This window comes from Oncorhynchus kisutch, linkage group LG25 (assembly GCF_002021735.2).
Source record: "Oncorhynchus kisutch isolate 150728-3 linkage group LG25, Okis_V2, whole genome shotgun sequence".
Lineage (NCBI taxonomy): Eukaryota > Metazoa > Chordata > Actinopteri > Salmoniformes > Salmonidae > Oncorhynchus > Oncorhynchus kisutch.
This window is the reverse complement of record NC_034198.2, coordinates 3277800-3295230: the sequence shown is the minus strand read 5'-3', so window position 1 is coordinate 3295230 and position 17431 is coordinate 3277800.

Genomic DNA, 17431 nt, shown 5'->3' with positions numbered 1-17431 from the left:
CCTTAACCACTCGGCCACCTCATCCTGTAATATCTACGTGGCAAATGACCTTAAAAAACTGTAGTTGCTGTATGTAAACCCTTGATTGAAATCAATGAAAGTTAGGCAGAGCAATGGATGTGCCATGTGTCGATCCCATCGAGACATTTAACAAATGTGTTGTCAGGCCGAGTGGTCTCAAGTTCTTGATGAAGTGTGTTGAGGTGTCAGTTCAAATCCCACCATCGAGGTTGCCCTTTGGAAAAGCTATTCTTCAATACCTGAATCTTATCAGTCGCTCTAGGATTGTGGAGGGATTCTATATTCATGTGGGGCCATGCAAGAGAGGAAATATGTTTTGTGAAGAGGTTGGTGTTATGATCCACGCATGTAGTTCATCGCCTTCACCACTCAGATACCAAGTCCTGCGCTCTCGCGGTGGCAGTAGGCCATCTTACCAGTGTTTGTGAAAGTCAAAATCTTCCAATGCCATAATAAAGCAAACAATTGTGGTGGTTAAACAATGAGGATGGGATTCGAACCCATGCATGCAGAGCACAACGGATTAGCAGTCCATCGCCTTAACCACTCGGCCACCTCATCCTGTAATATTTACGTGGCAAAAGACCTTAACAAACTGTAGTTGCTGTATGTAAACCCCTGATTGAAATATGAAAGTTAGGCAGAGCAATGGCAGGGCCATATATCGATGCCATCGAGACATTTAACAAATGTGTTGTCAGGCCGAGTGGTCTCAAGTGCTTGATGAGGTGTGTTGAGGTGTCGGTTCAAATCCCACCATTGAGGTTGCCCTTTGGAAAAGCTATTCTTCAATACCTGAATCTTATCAGTCGCTCTTGGATTGTGGAGGGATTCTATATTCATGTGGGGCCATGTAAGAGAGGAAATCTTTTTTGTGAAGAGGTTGGTGTTATGATCCACACATGTAGTTCATCGCCTTCACCACTCAGATAGCAAGTCCTGCGCTCTCGCGGTGGCAGTCGGCCATCTTACCAGTGTTTGTGAAAGTCAAAATCTTCCAATGGCATAATAAAGCACAGAATTGTACTGGTTAAACGATGAGGATGGGATTTGAACCCATGCATGCAGAGCACAATGGATTAGCAGTCCATCGCCTTAACCACTCGGCCACCTCATCCTGTAATATCTACGTGGCAAATGACATTAAAAAACTGTAGTTGCTGTATGAAACCCTTGATTGAAATCAATGAAAGTTAGGCAGAGCAATGGATGTGCCATGTGTCTATCCCATCGAGACATTTAACAAATGTGTTGTCAGGCCGAGTGGTCTCAAGTTCTTGATGAATTGTGTTGAGGTGTCGGTTCAAATCCCACCATCGAGGTTGCCCTTTGGAAAAGCTATTATTCAATACCTGAATGTTATCAGTCGCTCTAGGATTGTGGAGGGATTCTATATTCATGTGGGGCCATGCAAGAGAGGAAATCTGTTTTGTGAAGAGGTTGGTGTTATGATCCACACATGTAGTTCATCTCCTTCACCACTCAGATACCAAGTCCTGCGCTCTCGCGGTGGCAGTCGGCCATTTTACCAGTGTTTGTGAAAGTCAAAATCTTCCAATGCCATAATAAAGCAAAGAATTGTGGTGGTTAGACGATGAGGATGGGATTCGAACCCATGCATGCAGAGCACAATGGATTAGCAGTCCATCACCTTAACCACTCGGCCACCTCATCCTGTAATATCTACGTGGCAAATGACCTTAAAAAACTGTAGTTGCTGTATGAAACCCTTGATTGAAATCAATGAAAGTTAGGCAGAGCAATGGATGTGCCATGTGTCTATCCCATCGAGACATTTAACAAATGTGTTGTCAGGCCGAGTGGTCTCAAGTTCTTGATGAAGTGTGTTGAGGTGTCAGTTCAAATCCCACCATCGAGGTTGCCCTTGGAAAAGCTATTCTTCAATACATGAATCTTATCAGTCGCTCTAGGATTGTGGAGGGATTCTATATTCATGTGGGGCCATGCAAGAGAGGAAATATGTTTCGCGAAGAGGTTGGTGTTTTTATCCACACATGTAGTTCATCGCCTTCACCACTCAGATACCAAGTCCTGCACTCTCGCGGTGGCAGTCGGCCATCTTACCAGTGTTTGTGAAAGTCAAAATCTTCCAATGCCATAATAAAGCAAAGAATTGTACTGGTTACACGATGAAGATGGGATTCGAACCCATGCATGCAGAGCACAATGGATTAGCAGTCCATCGCCTTAACCACTCGGCCACCTCATCCTGTAATATCTACGTGGCAAATGACCTTAAAAAACTGTAGTTGCTGTATGTAAACCCTTGATTGAAATCAATGAAAGTTGGGCAGAGCAATGGATGTGGCATGTGTCGATCCCATCGAGACATTTAACAAATGTGTTGTCAGGCCGAGTGGTCTCAAGTTCTTGATGAAGTGTGTTGAGGTGTCAGTTCAAATCCCACCATCAAGGTTGCCCTTTGGAAAAGCTATTCTTCAATACCTGAATCTTATCAGTCGCTCTAGGATTGTGGAGGGATTCTATATTCATGTGGGGCCATGCAAGAGAGGAAATATGTTTTGTGAAGAGGTTGGTGTTATGATCCAAGCATGTAGTTCATCGCCTTCACCACTCAGATACCAAGTCCTGCGCACTCGCGGTGGCAGTAGGCCATCTTACCAGTGTTTGTGAAAGTCAAAATCTTCCAATGCCATAATAAAGCAAAGAATTGTGGTGGTTAAACGATGAGGATGGGATTCGAACCCATGCATGCCTGGCACAATGGATTAGCAGTCCATCGCCTTAACCACTCGGCCACCTCTTCCTGTAATATCTACGTGGCAAATGACCTTAAAAAACTTTAGTTGCTGTATGTAAACCCTTGATTGAAATCAATGAAAGTTAGGCAGAGCAATGGATGTGCCATGTGTCGATCCCATCGAGACATTTAACAAATGTGTTGTCAGGCCGAGTGGTCTCAAGTTCTTGATGAAGTGTGTTGAGGTGTCAGTTCAAATCCCACCATCAAGGTTGCCCTTTGGAAAAGCTATTCTTCAATACCTGAATCTTATCAGTCGCTCTAGGATTGTGGAGGGATTCTATATTCATGTGGGGCCATGCAAGAGAGGAAATATGTTTTGTGAAGAGGTTGGTGTTATGATCCACGCATGTAGTTCATCGCCTTCACCACTCAGATACCAAGTCCTGCGCTCTCGCGGTGGCAGTCGGCCATTTTACCAGTGTTTGTGAAAGTCAAAAACTTCCAATGCCATAATAAAGCACAGAATTGTGGTGGTTAGACGATGAGGATGGGATTCGAACCCATGCATGCAGAGCACAATGGATTAGCAGTCCATCACCTTAACCACTCGGCCACCTCATCCTGTAATATCTACGTGGCAAATGACCTTAAAAAACTGTAGTTGCTGTATGAAACCCTTGATTGAAATCAATGAAAGTTAGGCAGAGCAATGGATGTGCCATGTGTCTATCCCATCGAGACATTTAACAAATGTGTTGTCAGGCCGAGTGGTCTCAAGTTCTTGATGAAGTGTGTTGAGGTGTCAGTTCAAATCCCACCATCAAGGTTGCCCTTTGGAAAAGCTATTCTTCAATACCTGAATCTTATCAGTCGCTCTAGGATTGTGGAGGGATTCTATATTCATGTGGGGCCATGCAAGAGAGGAAATATGTTTTGTGAAGAGGTTGGTGTTATGATCCACGCATGTAGTTCATCGCCTTCACCACTCAGATAGCAAGTCCTGCGCTCTCGCGGTGGCAGTAGGCCATCTTACCAGTGTTTGTGAAAGTCAAAATCTTCCAATGCCATAATAAAGCAAAGAATTGTGGTGGTTAAACGATGAGGATGGGATTCGAACCCATGCATGCAGAGAACAATGGATTAGCAGTCCATCGCCTTAACCACTCGGCCACCTCATCCTGTAATATCTACGTGGCAAATGACCTTAAAAAACTGTAGTTGCTGTATGTAAACCCTTGATTGAAATCAATGAAAGTTAGGCAGAGCAATGGATGTGCCATGTGTCGATCCCATCGAGACATTTAACAAATGTGTTGTCAGGCCGAGTGGTCTCAAGTTCTTGATGAAGTGTGTTGAGGTGTCAGTTCAAATCCCACCATCGAGGTTGCCCTTTGGAAAAGCTATTCTTCAATACCTGAATCTTATCAGTCGCTCTAGGATTGTGGAGGGATTCTATATTCATGTGGGGCCATGCAAGAGAGGAAATATGTTTTGTGAAGAGGTTGGTGTTATGATCCACGCATGTAGTTCATCGCCTTCACCACTCAGATACCAAGTCCTGCGCTCTCGCGGTGGCAGTAGGCCATCTTACCAGTGTTTGTGAAAGTCAAAATCTTCCAATGCCATAATAAAGCAAACAATTGTGGTGGTTAAACAATGAGGATGGGATTCGAACCCATGCATGCAGAGCACAATGGATTAGCAGTCCATCGCCTTAACCACTCGGCCACCTCATCCTGTAATATTTACGTGGCAAAAGACCTTAACAAACTGTAGTTGCTGTATGTAAACCCCTGATTGAAATATGAAAGTTAGGCAGAGCAATGGCAGGGCCATATATCGATGCCATCGAGACATTTAACAAATGTGTTGTCAGGCCGAGTGGTCTCAAGTGCTTGATGAGGTGTGTTGAGGTGTCGGTTCAAATCCCACCATTGAGGTTGCCCTTTGGAAAAGCTATTCTTCAATACCTGAATCATATCAGTCGCTCTTGGATTGTGGAGGGATTCTATATTCATGTGGGGCCATGTAAGAGAGGAAATCTTTTTTGTGAAGAGGTTGGTGTTATGATCCACACATGTAGTTCATCGCCTTCACCACTCAGATAGCAAGTCCTGCGCTCTCGCGGTGGCAGTCGGCCATCTTACCAGTGTTTGTGAAAGTCAAAATCTTCCAATGGCATAATAAAGCACAGAATTGTACTGGTTAAACGATGAGGATGGGATTTGAACCCATGCATGCAGAGCACAATGGATTAGCAGTCCATCGCCTTAACCACTCGGCCACCTCATCCTGTAATATCTACGTGGCAAATGACATTAAAAAACTGTAGTTGCTGTATGAAACCCTTGATTGAAATCAATGAAAGTTAGGCAGAGCAATGGATGTGCCATGTGTCTATCCCATCGAGACATTTAACAAATGTGTTGTCAGGCCGAGTGGTCTCAAGTTCTTGATGAATTGTGTTGAGGTGTCGGTTCAAATCCCACCATCGAGGTTGCCCTTTGGAAAAGCTATTATTCAATACCTGAATGTTATCAGTCGCTCTAGGATTGTGGAGGGATTCTATATTCATGTGGGGCCATGCAAGAGAGGAAATCTGTTTTGTGAAGAGGTTGGTGTTATGATCCACACATGTAGTTCATCTCCTTCACCACTCAGATACCAAGTCCTGCGCTCTCGCGGTGGCAGTCGGCCATTTTACCAGTGTTTGTGAAAGTCAAAATCTTCCAATGCCATAATAAAGCAAAGAATTGTGGTGGTTAGACGATGAGGATGGGATTCGAACCCATGCATGCAGAGCACAATGGATTAGCAGTCCATCACCTTAACCACTCGGCCACCTCATCCTGTAATATCTACGTGGCAAATGACCTTAAAAAACTGTAGTTGCTGTATGAAACCCTTGATTGAAATCAATGAAAGTTAGGCAGAGCAATGGATGTGCCATGTGTCTATCCCATCGAGACATTTAACAAATGTGTTGTCAGGCCGAGTGGTCTCAAGTTCTTGATGAAGTGTGTTGAGGTGTCAGTTCAAATCCCACCATCGAGGTTGCCCTTGGAAAAGCTATTCTTCAATACATGAATCTTATCAGTCGCTCTAGGATTGTGGAGGGATTCTATATTCATGTGGGGCCATGCAAGAGAGGAAATATGTTTCGCGAAGAGGTTGGTGTTTTTATCCACACATGTAGTTCATCGCCTTCACCACTCAGATACCAAGTCCTGCACTCTCGCGGTGGCAGTCGGCCATCTTACCAGTGTTTGTGAAAGTCAAAATCTTCCAATGCCATAATAAAGCAAAGAATTGTACTGGTTACACGATGAAGATGGGATTCGAACCCATGCATGCAGAGCACAATGGATTAGCAGTCCATCGCCTTAACCACTCGGCCACCTCATCCTGTAATATCTACGTGGCAAATGACCTTAAAAAACTGTAGTTGCTGTATGTAAACCCTTGATTGAAATCAATGAAAGTTGGGCAGAGCAATGGATGTGGCATGTGTCGATCCCATCGAGACATTTAACAAATGTGTTGTCAGGCCGAGTGGTCTCAAGTTCTTGATGAAGTGTGTTGAGGTGTCAGTTCAAATCCCACCATCGAGGTTGCCCTTTGGAAAAGCTATTCTTCAATACCTGAATCTTATCAGTCGCTCTAGGATTGTGGAGGGATTCTATATTCATGTGGGGCCATGCAAGAGAGGAAATATGTTTTGTGAAGAGGTTGGTGTTATGATCCACACAAGGAGTTCATCGCCTTCACCACTCAGATACCAAGTCCTGCGCTCTCACGGTGGCAGTCGGCCATCTTACCAGTGTTTGTGAAAGTCAAAATCTTCCAATGCCATAATAAAGCGAAGAATTGTGGTTGTTAAATGATACAGATGGGATTCGAACCCATGCATGCAGAGCACAATGGATTAGCAGTCCATCACCTTAACCACTCGGCCACCTCATCCTGTAATATCTACGTGGCAAATGACCTTAAAAAACTGTAGTTGCTGTATGTAAACTCTTGATTGAAATCAATGAAAGTTAGGCAGAGCAATGGATGTGGCATGTGTCGATCCCATCGAGACATTTAACAAATGTGTTGTCAGGCCGAGTGGTCTCAAGTTCTTGATGAAGTGTGTTGAGGTGTCAGTTCAAATCCCACCATCAAGGTTGCCCTTTGGAAAAGCTATTCTTCAATACCTGAATCTTATCAGTCGCTCTAGGATTGTGGAGGGATTCTATATTCATGTGGGGCCATGCAAGAGAGGAAATATGTTTTGTGAAGAGGTTGGTGTTATGATCCACACAAGGAGTTCATCGCCTTCACCACTCAGATACCAAGTCCTGCGCTCTCACGGTGGCAGTCGGCCATGTTACCAGTGTTTGTGAAAGTCAAAATCTTCCAATGCCATAATAAAGCGAAGAATTGTGGTTGTTAAATGATGCGGATGGGATTCGAACCCATGCATGCAGAGCACAATGGATTAGCAGTCCATCACCTTAACCACTCGGCCACCTCATCCTGTAATATCTACGTTGCAAATGACCTTAAAAAACTGTAGTTGCTGTATGTAAACCCTTGATTGAAATCAATGAAAGTTAGGCAGAGCAATGGATGTGCCATGTGTCGATCCCATCGAGACATTTAACAAATGTGTTGTCAGGCAGAGTGATCTCAAGTTCTTGATTAAAAGTTTTGTTTGATGTAGTCCTATTCCTTATCTTCGATTTTGGTTGAGATGGAGATGTGAATCTAACATATCAATGATTAATTTGTAGACAAACTGGAATTAAAGCCAAACTAAGTCAGTGGCACAAAATGTGGATATTTTGTTACATTGCATTAACAACCAAACACAAATCGATATTGCTTTTGTAGTACAGTAAATAGCCCAAACTTAAGCCTATTTTCCAAAGTTAAGCCTATAATGTATTAGTATTTATTCCAATTTAAGATGAGGAATACACCGTCGGCCACATTTTTAGGAAACTCTAACTATAAATGTCTTCTTATGTAATCATAGAAAGGGTGCATGTTCAACAGATCATTCAAAGGTCACAGGTCTGTGGAGATCTTCACAATTGCAATAATATCGCAGAATATCGAACAGCATTGATCAGTTGCACTTTCAATGTAATCTCAACTGCAATCCAGGTCATTCGGTTGTGCTATTTGATGAAACACAGTGATAACACATTAAGCTGTTGTTGTATAAATACAGAATATCTGACATTGTATTCCCATTTGAACTTGGTTGTGCTTTTAAACGGTTGACAGTGCAGTAATAACACATCTAGATGAAAATTTGAACTTGGTTGTGCTTTTAAATGGTTGAAAGCATGATGATAACACATTGGGAATTCAACAAACTTCTGGCTGTCCTTTTTGTGTAGGTAAATAAATTAAGGTTGAAATCTCAAACAAATATTACCCACATTTCCACATTGAAATGATGTGGTGTGACCAGTGTGTTGTTAATGGCGTGACATGTAAATCAGCTAGGCTGCAATTAGCTTAAATGTATCATCCGTGTGAAGAAAGATGGAATCAATGCACTATTGCGGGTATATGTACTTTACTTTACTATTTATATTTTTGACAACTTTTAATTTGACTTCACTACAGTCATTTTAAGAAAATATTGTACTTTTAACTCCATACATTTTCCCTGACACCCAAAAGTATTTGTTACATTTTGAATGCTTAGTACAACAGGAAAATGGTCCAATTCACACACTTATTAAGAGAATATCCCTGCTCGTCCCTACTGCCTCTGATCTAGCGGACTCACTAAACACAAATGCTTTGTTTGTAAATTATGTCTGAGTGTTGGAGTGTACAACCTGGTCCATATTTTTTTTTTTTTATGACATTTTGCCATCTGGTTTGCTTAATATAAGGAATTTTAAATGATGTATTCTTTTACTTTCGATACTTATGTATATTTTAGCAATTCCATTTACTTTTGAAACTTAATTATATTTAAAACCAAATATGTTTAGACTTTTACTCAAATAATCATTTTCTATTAAGGTGTCTTTACTTTTACTCAAGTATGACAATTGGGTACTTTTTCCCCCACTGCTTGGACGCTGCAGTGTGAAAGAAAGACTAGTATTTACATCACTAGCACTTGCCAGCTCCCTTCCTGTGAGCACTGTACATCCTCCCTGGTTCAGCCTAGTGGTTAGAGTGTTGGACTAGTAATGGAAATGTTGCAAGATTAAATCCCTGAGTTGACAAAGTAAACATCTGTCATTCTGCCCCTGAACAATGCAGTTAACCCACTGTTCCTAGGCTGTCATTGAAACAATTAATTTGTTCTTAACTGACTTGCCTAGTTCAATAAAGGTAAAACAAAAAAAGATATTGGCTGGCAAGTGTGCCTCTTTGCTCTGCTCTGAAGTGGGTTTATTTGGTTTGATACGTTGGTGCGCTGCTTGTATTTTCACAGGTTTCCGTGTTGTTGAACCTCGAGCCTGGCTCCTGCTTTCCCTGGCACACACAAGGCCCACAGTTGTCCAGGACTTCCTCTGGTCCGTCAGGAAACTTTCCCTTTAAAGATGTCATCTCGCTCTCTTCGGGCCTCCAGTCTGGTCCTCCATTATTTGAATACAGTATTGCGTTTATAAATCAAGGACTGAATGTGTTTATTGTCACTGCGAGAAATATTTGATGTCGAGTTTGACTACCTCTTCCTCCGTACTTCTGTTTAGACTTAGCTTTGATTGGCATACAGTACTTTCTCAGGGTCAGGGTTCGAACGATTAAGTCCATAACGTGCCATAGAAAATCCCCTATGCTCTTACTACCTGGACATGCAAACTGGCTGTTTTTAACACTATATCAGCATTTTTGGATATCACAGTCCCATGTCCAATGTTGGCTCAGTGGCTGGATAAACTGACAGGCCTGGAGCACCAGGCCCCAAGCCAAGTCATGTCTGCTGTTCAGCCCCAGGTTGTTTGGGGTGGTGTGGGTTCGCCGAGAAGAGTCTTACTTCTGGAATGGAGCTCTGACTGAATGCAGTGGTCTTCCTATGGTGGTGAATGAAGGTGGGAGGAAGTTGCCCCTAGCCACTGATCTAAGGACAGTTTTGCAATTTTCCATCCCTAGTGGTTTAGGTTAGGGTAAGCCGATCCTAGGTATGTGCCTAAAGGCATCTTCCACATCTTCTAGCCAAAGTGTGGTTTGAGGGGGAAGTTTGTACAGTGTTCCAAGAGAGGCTATACTGAGTGGAGCGTCGGCAGTACCGTAGGAATCCTCCAAGAAGATGGAACAACTCCCCTCTTTATCTGTGTGGGTCTCTGTCAATACGGTGCCCCCGTACCGTATTTCCTCCTTCTCACCTGCCTGTCGCACGGACAAAGCTCATCATCCTGATCCTCCCTTGTGATGCGTACTGTCGTGGAGAGCCTGGGAATCTCAGAGCCAAAGGCTCCATATGGAAGAGTTGCTCCTGTCTGTGTGGTCATCCATGATCCAGGCCTGCTTCCAGAATCCCAGACAGACACACAACTGGTATGGTCTCAGAAGAGCATCAGATGAGATTTCTCTCTCTCTCTCTCTCTCTCTACTAGGTAATTAAGGTAGATATGTACATGTACATATAGGTAAGGATAAAGTGATTCTCTTGATCTGTATTTTTCGACCTTATTTTCTCGACCTTCTTTTCTTTTCCCCTTTGCCCTTTGCCCTTCTCCCTCTCTCACCCCCCCCCAGCCCCACACACTCTCTCTCTCGCTCTCTTTCTTACTCTCTCCCCCTCTCTCTCTCTACAGATAAGTGAGCATCCCTCACCTTTCACATGACATCACATGGTAGCAATCAGAGGGGGCATTGGCAGACAAATTAGCCTGGTTAATATGGACCGGAGATCAGCACAGGGGTGGGAGAGCTGTCGCTAAATGCCAACAGATGGGAGCATAGCATATCAGAGCATAGAATAGTACAGCACATCACATCCTATGGAGCCAAAGGGTAAGGACAGAAGAAGAGAAGTACTTTAATCTAAACCAAGGTTTTTGCTATTGGGGTTCTTAACTCTTCTTGATCTGCACTGTTGGTGAAGAAAATATTTACCAAATAAACTAAAGTATGAAATAAGTGAAGTGACTATGCATACATAATAAACAGAGAGTAGCAGCAGTGTACAAAACAAATGGAGGTGGGGTGGGGTGTTAATGACCATTTGATTAATTGTTTAGCAGTCTTATGGCTTGGGGGTAAAATAAATTAAGGAGCCTTTTGGACCTAGACTTGGCGCTCCTGGAATTATATATCATATTTCAAAAGAGTGCATTTGAAAAAAAAGGAAGAAGGACTAAGAATATAAGATCAGAAGAAGAAAATACATCAGAAAACAACTTTTATCCTTATAACTCAATTGGATAGCTAACAAGCTAACAGTTGTTTACATGTTTCTAGGGATTTGCTAAGGGAGTTTCTAACAACTGGCTACCTGCTGTTAGCTAAAAAACCTAGTTAACAAATAATTAAAAACAACAATAAGAAATTATAAAGGAGAGGGCAAAAGAGAGGAAAGCAAGTACCTAAACTTACACAAGCAAGAGGAAACAATTCAGACAGCCCCTACCAACATGTCCGAGCTAGACCCAGCCTCGCTCAACAGTGCCAGAACCAACCCAGCTCAGCCCAGCAGTACCAGTACCAGCTCAGCCCAGTAGTGCCAGAACCAACCCAGCTCAGCCCAGCAGTACCAGTACCAGCTCAGCCCAGTAGTGCCAGAACCAACCCAGCTCAGCCCAGCAGTACCAGTACCAGCTCAGCCCAGTAGTGCCAGAACCAACCCAGCCCAGCCCAGCAGTACCAGTACCAAACCAGCTCAGCCCAGTAGTGCCAGAACCAACCCAGCTCAGTCCAGTGGTGCCAGACACAGCTCAGCCCAACACATCCATTCACAGCACTGGACTGTACTCTAAGATAAGACAAATAGTGGCCAACAGGAGGGTAGCTCAACCCAGACCATAACTCAGCCTCACTACCGCCCACATATGCAGAGGCAGCCTCCGGTAAGTGACATATAGACCCTTCAGTCATCGGAAAGGTGCGTCAAATCGAATCACATTTTATTGGTCACATGAGCCTAATACAACAGGTATAGACTTTACAGTGAAATACTTACTTATAAGCCCATTGTCGTGACTTGACTTTAACATTAATCTGAATACTGTTATTTATTTAATTACCTAAATATATTTCATTATTACCTGACTAAATTAATCATGTAACAATTAACTCATTAGGAACTGGGGCACCACGAGAGCAGTTCTTTAACTTCTTATAGCTGGGGGGCAGTATTGATTAGCTTGGATGAATAATTTGCCCAAACTAAACAGCCTGCTCCTCAGTCTCAGTTGCTAATATATGCATATTATTATTATTATTGGATAGAAAACACTCTAAAGTTTCCAAAACTGTCAAAATATTGTCTGTGAGTATAACAGAACTGATATTGCAGGCGAAACCCTGAGGAAAATCAAACCAGGAAGTGGCTTCTATTTTCTGAACATAACGCGCCAAACAAACGGAGGTATTTTGGATATAAAAATAATCTTTATGGAACAAAAGGAACATTTATTGTGTAACTGGAAGTCTTGTGATTGAAAACATCTGAAGATCATCAAAGGTAAACTATTAATTTGATTGCTTTTCTGATTTTCGTGACCAAGCTACTTGATGCAAGGTGTGCATAATGTGTTGTCAAGCGATCAATAAACTTACACAAACGCTTGGATTGCTTTTGCTGTAAAGCATATTTTCAAAATCTGAGACGACAGGTGGATTAACAAAAGGCTAAACTGTGTTGCTATATTGCACTTGTGATTTCATGAATATAAATGTTTTTAGTAATATTATTTGAATGTGGCGCTGTGCAATTCAGTGGTTGTTGATGACAATTATCCCGTTAAGGAGAAGTGTATCTAAAGTTCCATGCATAACACTTGTATTTTCATCAACATTTATTATGAGTATTTCTGTAAATTGATGTGGCTCTCTGCAAAATCACCGGATGTTTTTGGAACTACTGAACGTAACGCGCCAATGTATACAGAGTCTTTGTTTTATATAAATATGAACTTTTTCGAACAAAACAGACTTGTATTGTGTAACATGAAGTCCTATGAGTGTCATCTGATGAAGATCATCAAAGGTTAGTGATTCATTTTCTCTCTATTTCTGATTTTTGTGACCTCTCTTTGGCTGGAAAAATGGCTGTGTTTTTCTGTGACTTGGCTCTGACCTAACATAATCGTTTGTGGTACTTTCGCCGTAATGCCTATTTGAAATTGGACACTGTGGTGGGATTAACAAGAGGTGTATCTTTAAAATTGTGTGAAATACTTCTATGTTTGAGGAATTTTAATTATGGGATTTCTGTTGTTTTGAATTTGGCACCCTGCACTTTCACTGTTGTCATATCGATCCCGTTAGCGGAAGACCCAGCCACGACCCATCCATCCTCCCCTCAATACGGTGCAGTCGTCCTGTCCCCTTTGCAGAAAAGCATCCCCAAAGAATGATGTTTCCACCTCCACGCTTCACTGTTGGGATGGTGTTCTTGGGGTTGTACTCATCCTTCTTCTTCCTCCAAACACGGCGAGTGGAGTTTAGACCAAAAAGCTCTATTTTTGTCTCGGTAGACCACATCACCTTCTCCCATTCATCCTCTGGATCATCCAGATGGTCATTGGCAAACTTCAGACGGGCCTGGACATGCGCTGGCTTGAGCAGGGGGACCTTGCTTGCGCTGCAGGATTTTAATCCATGTAGTGTGTTACTAATGGTTTTCTTTGAGACTGTGGTCCCAGCTCTCTTCAGGTCATTGACCAGGTCCTGCCGTGTAGTTCTGGGCTGATCCCTCACCTTCGTCATGATCATTGATGCCCCACGAGGTGAGATCTTGCATGGAGCCCCAGACCGAGGGTGATTGACCGTCATCTTGAACTTCTTCCATTTTCTAATAATCGTGCCAACAGTTGTTGCCTTCTCACCAAGCTGCTTGCCTATTGTCCTGTAGTCCATCCCAGCCTTGTGCAGGTCTACAATTTTAGCCCAGATGTCCTTACAAAGCTCTCTGGTCTTGGCCATTGTGGAGAGGTTGGAGTCTGTTTGATTGATTGTGTGGACAGGTGTCTTTTATACAGGTAATGAGTTCAAACAGGTGCAGGTAATACAAGTAATGAGTGGAGAACAGGAGGGCTTCGTAAAAAAAAACTAGCAGGTCTGTGAGAGACGGAATTCTTACTGGTTGGTAGGTGATCAAATACTTATGTCATGCAATACAATTCAAATTAATTACTTAAAAATCATACAATGTGATTTTCTGGATTTTCGTTTTAGATTCTGTCTCTCACAGTTGAAGTGTACCTATGATAAAAAATTACAGACCTCTACATGCTTTGTAAGTAGGAAAACCTGCAAAATCGGCAGTGTATCAAATACTTGTTCTCCCCACTGTATATGGACGGACACTCAATCCTCATGGTACATTTGAATGGTTTACAAACATATATTACGTGGAGGGGGTCTGAATACTTTCCGGATGCATTTTATCTACAGTACATGTAATTTCAGAATGTGAAACTCATTTATCTTTTCACTTATAGAATTCAGGTGCTATATACAGTTGAAGTAGGAAGTTAATATGCACCTTAGCCAAATACATTTAAACTCAGTTTTTAACGATTCCTGACATTTCATCCTAGTAGAAATTCCCTGTCTTAGGTCAGTTAGGATCACCACTTCATTTAAAGAATGTGAAACGTCAGAATAATAGTAGAGAGAATGATTTATTTCAGCTTTTATTTATTTTCTGACATTCCCAGTGGGTCAGACGTTTCAATACATGCAATGAGAATTTGGTAGCATTGCCTTTAAATTGTTTAACTTTGGTCAAATGTTTTGGGTAGCATTCCACAAGCTTCCCACAATAAGTTGGGAGAATTTTGGCCCATTCCTCCTGACAGAGCTGGTGTAACTGAGTCAGGTTGGTAGGCCTCCTTGCTCGCATACAGTTTTTCAGTTCCTGCCCACAAATGTCCTATTGGATCGAGGTCAGGGCTTTGCGATGGCCACTCCAATACTTTGACTTTGTTGTCCTTAAGCCATTTTGCCACAACTTTGGAAGTATGCTTGGGGTCAAATTATGTCTTGAGATGTTGCTTCAATATATCCACATAACTTTCCATCCTCATGATGCCATCTATTTTGTGAAGTGCACCAGTCCCTCCTGCAGCAAAGAACCCCCACAACATGATGCTGGCACACCCATGCTTCATGGTTGGGATGGTGTTCCTCGGCTTGCATGCCTCCCCGGTTTTGGGAGCAGTGGCTTCTTCCTTGCTGAGCGGCATTTCAGGTTATGTCGATATAGGACTTGTTTTACTGTGGATAGCGATACTTTTGTATCTGCTTCCTCCAGCATCTTCACAAGGTCCTTCGCTGTTGTTCTGGGATTGATTTGCACTTTTCACACCAAAGTACGTTCATCTCTAGGAGACAGAACGTGTCTCCTACCTGAGCTGGTTGATGGCTGCGTAGTCCCATGGTGTTTATATACTTGCGTACTATTGTTTGTGCACATGAACGTGGTACCTTCAGGCATTTGGAAATTGCTCCCAAGGATGAAGCAGACTTGTGGAGGTCTACAATTTTGTTCTCTGAGGTCTTGGCTGATTTCTTTTGATTTTCCCATGATGTCAAGCAAAGAGGCACTGAGTTTGAAGGTAGGCCTTGAAATACATCCACAGGTACACCTCCAATTGACTCAAATGATTTCAATTAGCCTATCAGAATCTTCTAAAGCCATTACATAATTTTCTGGAATTTTCCAAGCTGTTTAAATGGCACATTCAACTTAGTGTATGTAATCTTCTGACCCACTGGAATTGTTATACAGTGAATTAATCTGTGAAATAAATAATCTGTCTGTAAACAATTGTTGGAAAAATTCCTTGTGTCATGGACAAACGACTTGCCAAAAGTATAGTTTGTTAACAAGAAATTTGTGGAGTGGTTGAAAAACGAGTTTTAATGACTCCAACCTAAGTGTATGTAAACTTCCGACTTAAATATATATATATAAAAATCTGGCATATCTTAATTTATTTCCACAATTACCGATTAATACGCATAATAATGTTGTCACTTCATACGAAGGATTGTTACCTACAACCAGGAAAAAAATGACATTGTGATTCATCTTGTACTGTCCCTAACATCATTACCCCATAGCAACAGATGTGGGACATATATACACACACTCTCTTCACCCTTCCTCCACATACAACCAAAAGCTCAGATTTTCAACAGTTGTTACATCGATGAGCCCAATTCAAGAGAAGACTTGATCTGCGAATACATATACAGTTGTAGCTGTTTGATAAGGCATGAAACATTTTGCAAGAACGGGGAGATTTGGCTAACCAATGTAAAGTCCTATCTGATGGAGCCCAGATACAGTCCTTTCCCCTGAAACACACACACGCTGGTCCCCTGTTGTGACCATTTCCAAAGCATCTCTAAGCAGTCAGACCTTTTGATTATTTTGTCCCACCAGGGCCACAATAATTTACCCCCTCTCTGATTGTCCGCATGTGATCCCCTCCCCATGGGTTACTGCAGCTAGTGTTGCCAGCACTGTCCCTACCTGGGTGGGGGTACTCCACCAGAATTCCCACCAGCTAGGTACAAGGTTGTCAAGGTTCTCATTAGTAGCTTTGACAAATTCCTTGTAAATTATGCTCAACCACCCGGGGACTTTGGCTTTGTTGGACCAACCCTGACAGGCATGCTCAGACTCTTGAGGGGCCGGTGCTACTTTAGTGGGTCTCTGATCTAAATCTCTTTCTGTCACAACTCCTGCTTGCAGACACACATGGGCTCTGGCATTTGCAATCATTTTCCTTTTTCCCTCATTTAACCTGTAGTGACACCCCATCCCGTGAACGGGACCGTTGTCATCATCTGACACTAATTAGCATAACGCAACGGACATAAATCTTCCTAGAAAATCTTCCTATTCATGAAAATCACAAGTGAAATATACTGGAACACAGCTTAGCCTTTTGTTAATCACCCTGTCATCTCAGATTTTCAAAATATGCTTTACAGCCAACGCTAGACAAGCATTTGTGTAAGTTTATCATAGCCTAGCATAGCATTATGCCTTGCTAGCAGCAGGCAACCTTGTCATGGAAATCAGGAAAGCAATCAAATTAAATCATTTACCTTTGATGAACTTCGGATGTTTTCACTCACGAGACTCCCAGATAGACAGCCAAAGTTCATTTTTTCCCAAAATATTATTTTTGTTGGCGAAGTAGCTCTGTTTGTACTTCACGTTTGGCTGAGAAATCGCCCGGGAAATTGCGGTCACCACAACGCCGGAAAATATTCCAAATTAGCTCCATAATATCGACAGAAACATGGCAAACGTTGTTTAGAATCCATCCTCAAGGTGCTTTTTTAATATCTATTTGATAATATATCAGTCGGGACAATTCATTTTTCACTAGGACCGATTGGAGTAATGGCTACCTCTGTATTTTACATGAGAATCTCTCTCTGAGCCGCCATGTGACCACTTACGCAATGTGGCCGCCGACGGCTATTCTTCAACAGAAATTTTTAAAACTACGTCACAATGCTGTAGACACCTTG